Here is a 14,853-nt window from a genome sequence, read left to right on the forward strand (position 1 = left end):
GAACGACATGCTATTCTATGACGTTTTTTCATGATTTTTGACGACATGCTATACTATGACATTTTTCATAATTTCTGACGATATGCTATACTATGACATTTTTCATAATTTCTGACGACATGCTATACTATGCCTATTTTTATGGTTTTTGGACAACATATTATACCATGAAATTTTTTCATGATTTTGGACGACATGCTATTCTATGACGTTTTTTCATGATTTTGGACGACATGCTTTACTATGACATTTTTCATAATTTTGGACGACATGCTATACTATGACATTTTATCATGATTTCGGATGACATGCTATACTATGCCTTTTTTCATGGTTTTTGGACAACATATTATGCTATGAAATTTTTTCATGTTTTTGGACGACATGCTATTCTATTATATTTTTTCATGATTTCGAATGACATGCTCTTCTATGACATTTTTCATCATTTTGGACAACATCCTATACTATGCCTTTTTTTGCTGATGTTGGACGACATGCTATACTATGACGTTTTTTCATGATCTCAGACGACATGCTATAGTATGACATTTTTCCTGATTTTCGATGACATGCTACATTATTACAGTTTTTTCATCATTTCAGACGACATCCTATACTATGCCTTTTTTTCATTATTTTGAACGAAATGCTATTCCATGACGTTTTTTCATGATTTTGAACGACATGCTATACTATGATGTTTTTTCATGATTTCGGACGACATGCTATACTATGACATTTTTTCATGATTTTGTATGACATGCTATAGTATGACATTTTTTTATGATTTTGTACGACATGCTATACTTTGTTGTATTTGGTTGTTACGGCCTCCATACAAACAGGAACAAAACCCATGAAGGTGTTGTTGCACTCAATATCAACTTACCTTCACTTCACTTGAAGCATATAGTGAGCTGTCATGATGGTGTTGTTGAACTCTCCATCCACTGTAGTTACAGACAGTACCACAACTGTGTAAGCTTTCATACACGATCAGGGGCGTAGTACCAAATTCTGGGTACTATGTGTAAACTGCATCTGAGTTCCCCTGCCCTTCTTCTCTTGATCTACGTCTCTGTCACACAACTTTTGATTTTTTTTTTTTTTTTTAAAGTAAGATGCTTTCTTTCGCTTTCCTTTTTTCATTATTTTCTTTTCTGGAACCTCCATTTCCCCTTCCTGGGAAAAGACATGTACACTGATGTTCCGGCAGCCTAAGCAGTCACTCACTCAGCTCTAGCCGCGTTTTATGCAGGAGCGGACTAAACTATTTTGCGCCTTTAAACGGTGTGAGGGGCCTGAGTAACGTTCCACTATTTTCCAGTGTTTGGTCTTCCCTGGGTAATCAGTCACCCCAATTATGCTTTAAAAATTAATGCATGATTGTACTTTGAATGTTTCATAATGCATCACAGTGCAATACGGAGGTCTTAATAAACTGTTATTTAGGTAGTTTGGGGGCATTTTATGCCTTAATAGGTAGTGGACAGAGGACAGGGAATGACAGGCAACAACATTTCCTGACCAGAATCAAACTGTGGACATTACAGGTCATGTTCAGCACCCTAAACCCTGAGCCACCATGGCACAATGACCTTTATTAATTCTTTGACGGACTCGTTGCTGAGTAGTTGCACACTTGCAGAATGAACATCAGTCAAAATTATTTGCCTATTTTTGGAAACATTTTTTACATTCAGACATTAGACATCCACACAAACATCGTATGTATGTACCAAGTGTTTGGATTGTGTTCAAAGCAAAACCAGAGTTCAAAACCAGAATAGGCCAGAGTTCATCTCCATAGTGTTGGTACTTTTTACTGTAGTTCAATAAGGCCATCTGGTGGTGAAGGCCATGAACATCTCTGCAGTTGATGCCTATTCTATTGCACCATTTCACTCTTTATGTTGTGACAGCTGTGCATTTGAACATCAGTTCACCAAATAAACTCATGAAGTTGAAAATTCAGCTGTAACAACACTGGGTTTGATTACATTTTGCATTATATGCGGTACTTTGTTTATCATGGGGATCAGAGCAGGTCAGATTAATGCAAAGAGCCTTCAAGTTCCTAACTGCTGTCCACTTTTGTCATATTGTGCCATCATGTGGGTGTTAATTGTAAGTGCACCCTCCAATGACTGAGAGGCCCTTCCATGATGCATCACAGTCCACTGGTCACCATAGATACAGACAGATTATCTGACAACACTGAGTGACTTCCTGTGGGACGACCAGCACTTTTTACACAGAGGGAGAGAGGGAGAGCTCAGGTCAGGAACTTGATCTTGAGTAAATTGAAATATTTCATAAGCAACCATGCGAACACATTACACGCACACGCACTTGTGCCTGCGCTCCCTCCCTCACACACACACACACACACACACACACACACACACACACATAAACACATACAAGCACAAACCACTGTGAAGATTTGTCCGTGATCTGTATCTGAAGGCTTTATCCAACCTTGCCCCAGTTTCCCCCGATTTATTATAATTCCATTTTTCCAGTCTTTCAATCTAAAGATTTGTTCCTCCTCATTTTTTAATAACGTGCAAGCAAGGGAGGCATGTCCCTGGGAGATTATGTCGTCGTCTTTGGCGTCTCGTCTTGATTACATCAGAGGAACCTGATTTGATTTGGAAGAAACCCCCGTGTTCCAGTACACGTTCTCGTTAGGCCTCCCCACTGTGCTGATGTCTTGCTTTGTCAGAGGGGATGATCTTGATGAATATGATCTGAAAGAGAGGGAGGGAGAGGGGGATTAGGTGAAAGGATTATAATTTCCAATGACGAGAAATAATAAGAAACAATAAAGCCTAAGTAGATTTAGTTCTCAAGGAAACCCTGTTAGGGAAAATCAACAGAATAAGAGACAGGACAGAAAAGAGACAGGACAGAGGTATTAAATAGATACAGTCGGCCTGACCTGTTTGCTCTGAGAGATGAGGTCTTCTTTTTACTTAGAAACTCAAATTCAATGGATCCCACCATGATATTTGTGCTGGCTCAGAGTAAGTTGTTTTAAAGGAACACTTTATTCCCAAATGACCATTTGTATACCAATGACTCAACCTGTGTTAAGCTGAATTTGTGAAGAAAGCTTTCTTGTATGTCTCCAGTGAACGAAGAATCTACAAACTGAGAAATTTCTGAATTGGAGTAAAGGGGGTCAGTTTTAATAACAGCAAAACTAAATTAATACGTTCATCTACAAACTCCCACAGTATAAGTCATTTATTCAGTTGTATGCTCAGAACTTCGTGTCATTAAATAATACTTAAAACACTTTTGCATTATCAGTCTTTTCTCAGTTTTTGGATCCTTCGTTCATCGTGGAGGCATGCGAGAAAAACTAAGTTTTCTTCCTTACTTCAGTGTAACATGGGTTAAGTAAGTTATATAAAACTGATCATTTGGGGGATGACATATTCCTTTAATAATCACTAGATCATCTAGAATTCATTCGACACTCAAAGTTTGAAAATATTGGCTTGTGTTTATCCATATTTTTTCTTTTTTCATGAGAGAACATGAGGTCATCATGGGTGTTACATGGTCAAATCACAGTACATTTTTCACTTACATCCTGGCCTGCAGTGTCACACTTTTTTCAACGGGATTTATATACAATTCACTTCTCCCAGTAATTTGTAAATTTTTCCATCTCAAGCCTTAAAATAAAGGTTAGTGTTTCCATACAGTATATTTCATTTATAATCCCCAGTCACTGGGCCAGTATTGGAGGATCAACTTGCAACCATTTGCAAGTTATGACTTTCCTGCTACTTGCCAGAAGTATCTTTAATAGATATTTATCTTTGTTGTTGTCCAATATGTTTTTCCATATTTGACTACTCTTATTTGCAGAAAGCAGTAGCGCTGCAAAGATAAATCAATCAACTGATTAATCTTTTTGACTGATACATTAATTGTATCAACTATTTATCAAGCAAAAAAAGCCACGCGCTCTGTAGCTCCAGTTTTTTTAAGTGAAGCATTTCACGGTTATCTTACTATATAATGACGAAAACTCTGTGTGTGTGTGTGTGTGTGTGTGTGTCTGTTCCACGTTTTTCTCCTCACTGACTTGGTCAATCCATGTGAAATTTGGCACAGTGGTAGAGGGTCATGGGAGGATGCGAATGAAGCAATATTACATCAATTGGCCAAAGGGGGCGCTATAGCAACCGATTGAAATGGCAAACTTCGAATGGGCATATCTCATGCCCCGTATGTCGTAGAGACATGAAGCTTTGCACAGAGATGCCTCTCCTCATGAGGAACAAATGTGCCCCAAGAACCCATAACTTCCGGTTATATAGATTTTCCGCCATTTTTAAAATCGATCTCTTCCTAGGAAGTTTGACTGATGTGCATGAAACTTGGTGAACATAATCTAGGGACCAATATCTAAAGTTCCCTCTTGGCAAAAGTTGGAAAACTTACTAAAACTGAGCTTCTATGAGGCAATGAATATTGCGGAGGGCGTGGCTCATCACATAAAGGTGTATAACATCTCAAGAGTTTCACCGATCACCACGCAACTTTGTAGGCATATGACCACACATAATCTGAGGAAACCCCTCCATTGTTGACCCCATCAAACAAAATGGGGGCGCTAGAGAGCTAATTTCTTATCTAGGCCTAACCACCATATCGAAATTTAACTCTAATTGGCAACTGGGTGGCGCTATAACAACAGAAAAATGCTTAAAAATGGCTAAAATGCGACCGATCGCTGTGGCTCCCCCTGTGGCCAAATGTTTTGGGTTTATTTCTAATTTTTGGTTTGACTAAGTCATGGTATGGTATGCTGTACATTATCACAGAAACTGTCAGTGTCCCACGTTTTCCTACTCACTGACGTGGTCAATCTATGTGAAACTGCACATAGGCATTGAGGATTGGCATAGGTAGAAGGTGACAAAGCTACCAATGGGTATGGACTAGTTTATAATAATAAAGTGATAATAAAGTTTGGTTTTGGACAGTTGATCAGGCAAAACGAGATATTTGGCACATTAGGCTATGGGAAACAGTGATGAGTGTTTTGTTTTCATACAATGCCATCAAACAATACAGACTATTTGACAATCAAAATAACAATTATTTGAGCCCTAGATTGAAAGAAGCTTTGATTGTTGATAGGACTAAACAGAACCACGAAACATGACGTCAGGCTAATGCTAGAGATAGGGATGCCATTAAAGTCTGACTACACCATGTGTGTGTTTTTATCCAGAAACCTTCCCAGCTTATTGCATAACTGAGCTGTGAAAATGAATTATGGAAATCTTACAAAATCTTGAGCTGCTAGATAACTCATTTATGAAGATTTGCACCTGTTCACACCCTTCGGCAATTTGTAAAAACTTGCAGGAGCATTTGCTAATTAAATTTCATGTGTGAAAATATAATGTAATGTAGTATTGTTTGCCTTCTTCCCAGAGCATGATGGGATATGCTCCAGGTCAGTTCAACAGGGGGCACCATACTGTTCAGACTGGGGCTTTACATTAAAGACAATAGTTTGCAGCCTTCCTAAGCTTCGTACAGAACAAGGTAGGTGGACTGGTTTATTGTAAAAAAGAAAATCAGTAAAAACATGTGATGGTTTGCAGCACCAGTGTATTTTTATCATTGAGGTATCCAAGGGAAGACACACAGTGTTAAAAGGCTTACCACAGATCTACACGTTTACTGTCTCGTAACTCATCTGCACATTGTCGGAGCTCTCTTCCCCCCTGCACCTCTTCAAGGATCAAACTACATAAGCACTCTGGCTGTTTTTACACCCTTCGAAGACACTGCAGGTATAACTTATGGCCATACACTTGATGGATAGATCCAGTACATTGTCACGTAGGGAACCTCGTAAAACAGCAGCTGCTAATGCCTCAACTACCACGAGGTCGTGGACGACGGTTGTGTGTGAAATTCAGCGCGGTTAAAGACCCCTGTGCTACTTTTGGTCTTGCAGTAGCAGTGAACCGGGCCTCCTCGCTTCATACCCACGACCTTGTCATCACAGGCCATTCCGAGGCTGCTGTGCTAACTAGGGGTCATCGGCAGGGCACGGCTTGAGAGATGGACGGTGCTGTGTGTTTGCATACAGCGGAGAGAGTGGGGACAGAGTAATCGATCATGCTGGGCTGTGTTTTGGGAGGGGGGGGGGGCGGTGCATGCCAAGACCCTATGTAACTGTGCCTTTATTCTCCTGAGCCGAGCACAGGCAATATACAATAAATCTACATTCTTTCTNGTTGGGGGGGGGGGGGGGGGCGGTGCATGCCAAGACCCTATGTAACTGTGCCTTTATTCTCCTGAGCCGAGCACAGGCAATATACAATAAATCTACATTCTTTCTGATGAACTCACTGACTGAGACAATGTTTGCCATCCTGCCCCATCTCTTGTCAGTCAGTTAGGGAGCCAAGCCTTAAGCCTTAACCCCCCTGTCTCCACTCCTGGCTGGGGGGGAATGTGACGCCTGCCTGCCTGCCTGCCTGCTCACCCGCTCGGCCGTCTTAGCCCCGTGGGCTTTGCAGGCGCGGAGCCTCATCTCCCACTGTTTATCCATGTGTCTTTGCTTTGGCTCAGGCCCTGTGCTGCAGACCACTGTGGGCTGAGTGGGGTCCACTGCCCTGTGTCACCCACCTAAGCTCTGCTTTCACTGGAGGGCTTAGCGCCTCACCCCTCGGCCGCTTTATGAGCAGACAGCTGGGCTAATCTGTCTCCCTCTTTCTTTCTCCTTGGGTCTTGCCTCATCTCTTCTTTTGGCTCCTTTGGTTGTGTGTTTGTAGACCACTTTGCTCTCATGCCTTTCAAACACTGACACTGCTGTTTCTGTTTCAGCAGTACACAAACACACAAACAAACACACACACACACACACACACACACACACAGAAACAATTTCTCCATTTGTATGTCTCTGTGCGACACTTTTTTTTTTTACTGACTCAATAGGAAATTCAAAGAGAGCTTGAGAGAGGATTAGGTTTGGGTCCGGGCTCATCAGGATGCTGCAAATAAATCAACTTTCCAAACACTGAAATTCATCTCTACTGAGTTGAGTCTGCTTTGACTTGTTATAATGACTTTGACTCTCCTGAAAATTAAAAAGGCACGGTGAACATATTTGCAGAAGTTTTGTATGTGAGGTTTGTTGTTCCATTAGATCTGTCTAATGAGTTGTAACCTCTAAATTCAGGGACATAAAACATAATTTAATGTGTGATTTACATATGATTTTGCTAGTTTCAGCTTCTCATATGTGAAGATTTGACGCTCATCTTTGTCATATGATTGTACACCAAGTGCTGGTCAGAAAAAGTAAGACATTTGAAAATGTTCTCTTCGATTGTCTGAAGAAGCAATTGCCATTTGTTTTGGAATATCCTGACATTTTATTGCAAAGACAATTACTTAAATGATTGAGAAAATAATCAGCAGATTAATTCCACCCATCCATCCATTATCTGTACCCGCTTATCCTATTCAGGGTCAGCTAGGAGCTGGAGCCTATCCCAGCTGAAACTGGGGGTACACCCTGGTCAGACTATCACAGGACTGGCAAATTAATTGATAATGAAAATCTAATTAAAATGGAAGGAGTCTCTGTCTGTCCTTTGATTTCTCGACAACCATTCAACCAATCGACTTCACACTTAGCAGGGGCGTTGCTGAGGACCCAAGGAAGTGCAGTGTCGAGTGTTGACTCCTGAGATCTATGAGACATATTTATTAGTAGTGCCTTACTGTATGTAGACTCTGTGTATTGTTTTAACTGCTACGCCATCGAGCAGCATGCCAGGTACAGCTCACTCTGTCTGTCATCGCAGTGCATTGATGAAGAAAGGCTCACCTCCTCTAACCCTCACACGATCTAGCCCAACCAAATTATAGCTAAAGACAAAAGAAAACTACATCAACTATTGGACATCTACCACAAAAACACAAAACAAACTTCAATGCTATTTGGCCCAAAACAGGCAGTACATAATGGCAAACTGTCTGACAGATCGGAAACTGAGGCATAATCTATGTACTATGTACAGACTCAGTGATCATAGACACAGGCCGACCTGGCTGCAGAGAGAAGACAGGCAGTGTCAGCTCTGTCCTCAGAGACAGGTGGAGACAGAGCAGCATTTCCTGCTACAATGCAGCACATATGAAGACATCAGAACAAAGTTCTTCACAAGCATTAAATGTAAACGCCAAGATTTTAATTCACTCTCTGACCAGACTAAAATGCAACATCTACAATACATTGTAATAATAGATAATTTCATTGTTTCCGAATCCAGTGTCTTACATTGTAATTTTGCTTTAGCACACATATGAAATGTCATGCCAATGAAGTCTATTGAATTGAAAGAGAGACAGGAGATTTCACATTTTAGCAAACATTTCAAGCATCAGTGATGCATTGCTTTTTGTTCCCCTGGAAATAGCCTGATCCCAAATACCTAGTTGTTAGTGAAGGATACGAGTACTCCCAAGGAATCAAAGTGTCAGCTGTGAAGTTGTGTGGATGAGGAGTTCTCTAGAAAGCTGCAAGCAGCAATACCGGAGGCCGAGCAATCAGCCCGTTCGGAACAAGCACTGCACTTGTAATCGTTCTTTGCAATCTTAAAAAAGAGTCAACTTTTTTGTCAGTGTTGGCTGCATGTTCATGAAGTTAATTTGTTAACGTAGGTTAAGGAGCAGGGCCACGCCTCAACAACACCTCTGATTACCTGTCAAGCCTGGTCGACCCATCCTGCTCTGTTTGTCTCAGATTTCTCGACCCACCTCTTCCTTTTCACTCCCTTCATCCATCATCCTCCTTACCTCATACCTACCAACATTCCTTCATCCTCTCTTCCCTTCTCCTCTTATCTTTTCTTAATCAGTCTGGTGCATACCTCTCCCTCGTCTTATTCTAGGTACCGTCTGGGGGCCTGTAAAGAGACAGAGCCCCCACACTGAGTCTATCTCTGCCAATCTCCTGCACATCCTCCCATATCAACCTATCAGAAGACATCCCTCTTCCACCGTCACCCCCACTTACATCCATTCACCAGTCCTCGACAACTTACACCTCCTGACTTATGATTAAACATTTAAACGACATATTGTTGTGGCATGGTCTTTGCTAATGAACCAAGCACATGAGCATTGATTAGTCAGTGGGCCTACGGGGCACAGGCCCAGTGTCAGTGGGCTCCCTGGCTATCACTTGCAAAATGTCAAATGTCAGATTTACACGAGCTAAACAGGAAGAGACTCAAAATGACTACAAAGAGACACAAAACAACAAAAAAAGGACAAAAAAATGACACCAAACAGACGGACACTGACCAAAAAGTGATGCAAAAAGATGCATAATGACCACAAAGTCGATGTGTCTTGCTCCTATGTAGGAGAGGTGGTGGGCCCTTTGCATATGTGTATCCCATAATCCACCCATGCTCATGAGACAGGTTATGAAAGAGGTTTGCTTAAATCATTCGTGTAACGAGCCATACTGCCATTGTTTTTTGGCTAATTGAAACTGTTAACTGTCTTTATCACTCCAGGTTTAAATATACTGACGTGCTTTAGAGTCATGACAGCAGTTTAATTATACTTGATAGCTTGTAATAGGATGTAATTAATCTGCAGTGAATTTACTATACATTGTTGTTATTGTTGTTACGCCTGAATGTTGACATTGCTGAAGTCCCTAACTAGAAGACGTGAGTTATGATTTCGTTAGAGACGGACATCACTTCACTCTGCATTCTTTCCATCTTCCATTTGCATCCATTTTATCCTCCACCCTTCATCCTCCCCTCTTCCTCACACCATCTCTCCCTGTCCACCCTCCCTCTGTTCACCATCCTTCTCTCCTCCTCCTCCACGCCTCCTTCTCCGCCTGCCTTCCCTCCTCCTTCTTCTCCTCCCTGTCCTCTTCAGCCACCCGGCTAAACTTAGAAGTGACAACAGTTGCAGGGTGACACCGAGGGCTAAATAAGACCAGAACAATAGCTTCCCCCCTCATCTCCTCTTCTCACCCCCTCATCTCCCCCTTTAATAGACTGCCATTGTTCTCTCTCCTCACTGTTGCTCTTTCAGGGAGTTTGTTAGCTATGCTAATGAAGGTTGGGCTTGTGTGGGTTTAGCGAGTGGGGATTTGATGCTCTTTAACTGGGCACTTTTAGAAAGGGGAGGCGATCATAAGTGTGGCCGGGCGGCTATTTACCAACAGTCAAATGTCACAGGCGTGTGGATGTGGCACAGCAGTGGAAGAGATCTGTTACAGTTCTCGTGCTTCGATTTAAAATCAGCACGCTGAAACAGTTACGACCAGAGCAGTCAGCGAAATGTATAAAAGACGGTATTATGCAAGAATATGTATCACTGTCCCTCTAATGCACAATGTACAGTACTGTATGTGTCAGCATGTCGGAGTCCTTGCAGAAAAAAGGAGCCGAGTAAGACAAGATGCAGAGACTACAGTAAGTATAGTGCAGTCAGTCATCCAATCAGTCAGTAAGTCTGTAAATAGCCCGGCTCCTTTGAGCTTTCCTCTAAGAGGAATTCTCTTTCTCCTTGGTGTATTAATAGTGCCTGTGCATTGTTTCCTACAGCAGCACTGCTGCAATCAAAGGAAGTTGGCCTGCTAAGTGTACAAATATTTTCCTTTGTCCCTATGTTTGGCAGGCATCTAAGAGTCAGATATGTGTGTGTGTCTGTGTGTGTGTCACTGTGCATGTCCTCGCGCTTGTGCGAGCAAGTGTGTGCATGCTCGTGGGTATTATGTCAGGTTGTATGTTTATTTATGTGTGTAATCGTATATGTACAGCGATACGTCCTTTAATTGTTTGTGTGTGTCTGTGTGGGTGCAGTAAGCCACTCATTGACAGAGTGACCTTTTATATGAGAGGTCATGTGGCCTCACCGGTTGTCGTAGCACTGGTATGTTTTTGATGGAACACATGTTAATCTGTTGGACAGCCTGCTACTGTTGTGGGACAATTAGGATTTATGGGCGTTTTTTTTTTTTCATTTCCAGGTAAATGATTTAAAGGTCCAGTGTGTAGGATTTAGGGGGATATATAGGCAATAATGGATTATAATATAACAAGTGAGTTTTTTTAAGTGTGTAATCACCAGAAAATAAGAATTGTTGTGTTTTTGTTGCCTGAGAATGAGCTGTTTAAGGGGCCGTACACATGCTGCGTTTTTTTGCGCCCTCAAATTCATTGCTTTCAATGTAGTCTTGCAGCAGGCGCGCTCAAACGCACGTGTTCCAGAGCACCTATTTTTGAGGGTGAAACAGCTGCCCCAAGATAAACCGAGTTTAACTTTTGGAATGCAGCAGCGTACACCGCGTGTCATGTGACGAGGAACAGCCAGTCACAGCCGACAGATACCTTCCCCTTCTTACGTAAATATCAGTGTCTGATTAATATGGAAAAGTTGATCATTTTGGTGCAGAGCTGCCAGAGCTTTTCATCACAGACGATAGGCCCACACAATAATGCCTGGAAGAAGACCAGCTCTGCACTGGCTTAGCAACCTCAGATGCAACCTGCCGCTGGCTCAAAAAAGGCACAAACGTAGCGCCCAGCATCTGACCTCATGTTTCCCAGGTGGTTAAAGATGAGGCACGTGTACGACCCCATTATCTGTAAGGAGTGGGTCTTTGTCCACAGAGTCCCCAATATTGCAACCCTATGTTTCTACAGTAGTGTTCGCATTTTCAGGTCTTCACATCAGCCACTGTAGATAGCAGCCCCTCTGCAACGAGCAGCGATGGAAAAGCACTGATTTGTTAACGTGAAATTGCTTGATTCACAGCTTTTCCTGGTTAAAATCACCAGGTCCATTTGTTTAAAAAAAGATGAGACCTCTGCAGATAATTCAGTTCCGGATAAAAACCTCTTGAACATCTGGAGTAAGTTCTCAGAGAAAAAAGGTGAGCACACATGAGCAAGTTCTGAGCTAGCGGCCCATCTCCGACATACCGAACAGCATCGGTGAAACACTGATTTGTAACATGAAACTGCTTTATTCAGTTTTTAACCAGTTAGATCACCTGGTCTGTTTGTTTTGGAGAGGAAGAGACCCCTGCAGATAAAGACCTGAACAATTAAACACTGAAGGAATTCTAACCAGGAGAAGTTCAGCTGGTTGCAATCTGCAGTCCTCACCACTAGATGTCACTACATCCCCTTAAATTCTAAACACTGCTCCTTTAAAGAAAAACTTCTGGTCACACTATGAGTTTCTTTAACGTGCAAAAAAAGTTACCTCTTACTGTCATTACATTTTTTTTTCCCCCCACATTACAACTCTTCCATTCATTGGACAGGGACATTATAATCAGATTTGTCTGATTGCTTTATAAATGCTTTTGATGAAAATGAGATATTGGAGCCCACCTCTCAATAAAGTAATTAGCTCTCTTTGAATGGAAACCATTACATGTTAATGCTCTCCTTGGCCCAATATTTTCATAGTAATTGATGGTGCCAGCCAAAATATGATTGCCTGACATTTTAAATGTCACAAGGACTGATTCAGTGGTATGTCAAAGCCTTGACCCGCCATTCTCTGCTGTTGCCTCAAATTCCCTTTAATTGGGGATTCAGAGACCTCGGCCGATGGGCTGCACGATGCCGTAATCTCACACACACACACACACACACACACACACACACACACACACACACACACAACCACACGCACACACACATATGCTAAAGTGAAGCAGGTCATTGTTTAGTTGCATCCACACAGGCAAGCACACACTCACACACACACTCGCACACTCCTACAGACATTAAAATACACAGGTTAGTCATCTGACATACTTACAGTCGCACACACACACACACACACGCACGCACGTTATAAGACACGCATAGTTACACCCAGAGTAGAAGCAGGTCTGTCGTCCGGTGACCAAGTGGTGGCGTTGAGGCATCATCGGTCACTTGGAGTCTGCCAGTGACTCACCAAGGGCACAATGGAATTAGTGAGATTCTCCGCAATGTGACAGCTTGCTCTGGCTAAATGGTGTAATAATCTACCCCTCCTCTCACAAACCTCCAGCAGCACATGCACACATACCCACACACACACACACACACACACAGGCACACACACACACACAAGCTCATTCACCCCCTCCCTCCCTGTCGCCCTCCCCACACCAACTGGCACAGATAACATTGTCTTAAGCTATAAAAAAAGATTTTTTCCCCTCCCTCCATTGCGGTAATTATTGAATTAATGCAGATGGAGAGAGACATCTGCATGTTAAAGTGTTGGCCTCTCTCTTATGCACAGCAGATGTTCCCCTGTCATTTACTCAAATTACGCTGCTTAGATACACGGAGGGAGAGAGAGAGAGAGAGTCAGCGAGAGAGGGAAAGTTACTCGCCAAGGCGACATTGTCTTACAGCCCTCAGAGTGTCAGCTACCAAATTCTGGATCTGTCCTTCAAGTAAAGCCCTGTGTTCTCCCCTCGAGGTGTTTCTTAATGACAGTTATACTGCTCTATTTGCTTCATCATTATTATCTAAGAGGTTCATTATAAAGGCAAGCCAAGTGAATTTGCACCTTTCAAATACAGAGGCGATCCAAACGGCTTTACATGAGGCAGAGAAACTCTTTAGGACAGGGGAGTCAAATATACAGCCCACGGGCCAGGACCTGCCTACTTAAGGGTCCAATCTGGCACACTGGATGACTTTGCACATTTAATATCAATGCACTTGTGAAGGCTAAAGAGGTGTCAGGTTTCAGGAGCAAGTTAAACCGTGAGTAGCCTACTTTATGTAACATGCTGCTATAGTGGCTGTTCCACCCTGCACAGAATACAGTTAATAAGAAAGAAAACAAGGAATATTTGTGTTCAAATTTAAAGATATTAAACATTGTGCAAGATATTGTCAATCAGCTGCTTCAATACAAAACAATTGTTATCAGACTTCTATCATACAACAATATTGGTGCTGCCAAAATCTAGATTTGTAAATGGTTTGTAAGGGAGGAGATAACATGACCTGCTTCCTCAGTACCTTCCACTTTGGTTTGATGTGGTGATGACAGCACTACTGCACAGGAGTGGAAATGTACGGGAAAATGGACATGTAATGATAGAAAGTAGTGGCCTGACTGACTGTGGCAAAACTGAGACATATTATTGAAATTGCACTTCTAATTAGAATGTACCTGTATACCTTTACACTATTAGAAAGATAAAAAAAAATGGATGCGTTGTTATGTATAGGTAATTAAGCAATAGTTTTACTGTCCAGGCCAATTGAGATTAAATTGGGCTGTATGTGGCCCATGAACCAAAATGAGTTTGACACTGGTGCTTTAGGATAACATCTTAAAGCACAGAAAAAGTGAAAAATAAAAGCAATTAAGATAGAAAACATTAAATAGGACACAAATAGTGAAATAAATGCATTTTATGTCCTTTAACGGAAAAAAATAGCGCAGAAAAAAAATGAGAACGTTTTTATCTAAATTTCAAAATAGTGAAAATTGTAGCCCAGTCACCAGAAGAAAATGTGAGCATCATCTAAAGTGACACATTATATGAGCTGACGTTGTCATCATGAGGTGGAGGGAACGGTAGATGACACCTGCCAAGGTGCAGACCACTGTTTGAGACCGTCAATCAACAAAAGCGGTTGTATTTTAGCAGGTCATTGCCGCGTTTTAGCTCACCAAGCGTTGAGGTTTTAAAGGGAAATTTCGGTTTATTTCAACCTGTCTCCTATCGTCCTAAATTTGTTTCAAGTGACTAGTGACATAAAAATAATAGTTAGCATGTTAGCC

The 14,853-nt window shown here is 41.8% G+C and overlaps 1 protein-coding gene across 1 annotated transcript in view; it reads right to left on the minus strand.

The window, feature by feature from the left end:
- Positions 1-1,727: 1,727 nt before the first annotated feature.
- The window catches only part of LOC126398478 (prospero homeobox protein 1-like), a 70,769-nt gene continuing 57,643 nt past the window's right edge, over positions 1,728-14,853 (minus strand). Inside the window, exon 7 of the transcript XR_007570779.1 lies at positions 1,728-2,756. The gene's annotated coding sequence lies outside the window, so the exon portion shown is untranslated. The remainder of the gene's footprint in view (positions 2,757-14,853) is intronic.

The sequence above is a fragment of the Epinephelus moara genome, chromosome 12 (genome assembly GCF_006386435.1).
Source record: "Epinephelus moara isolate mb chromosome 12, YSFRI_EMoa_1.0, whole genome shotgun sequence".
Lineage (NCBI taxonomy): Eukaryota > Metazoa > Chordata > Actinopteri > Perciformes > Serranidae > Epinephelus > Epinephelus moara.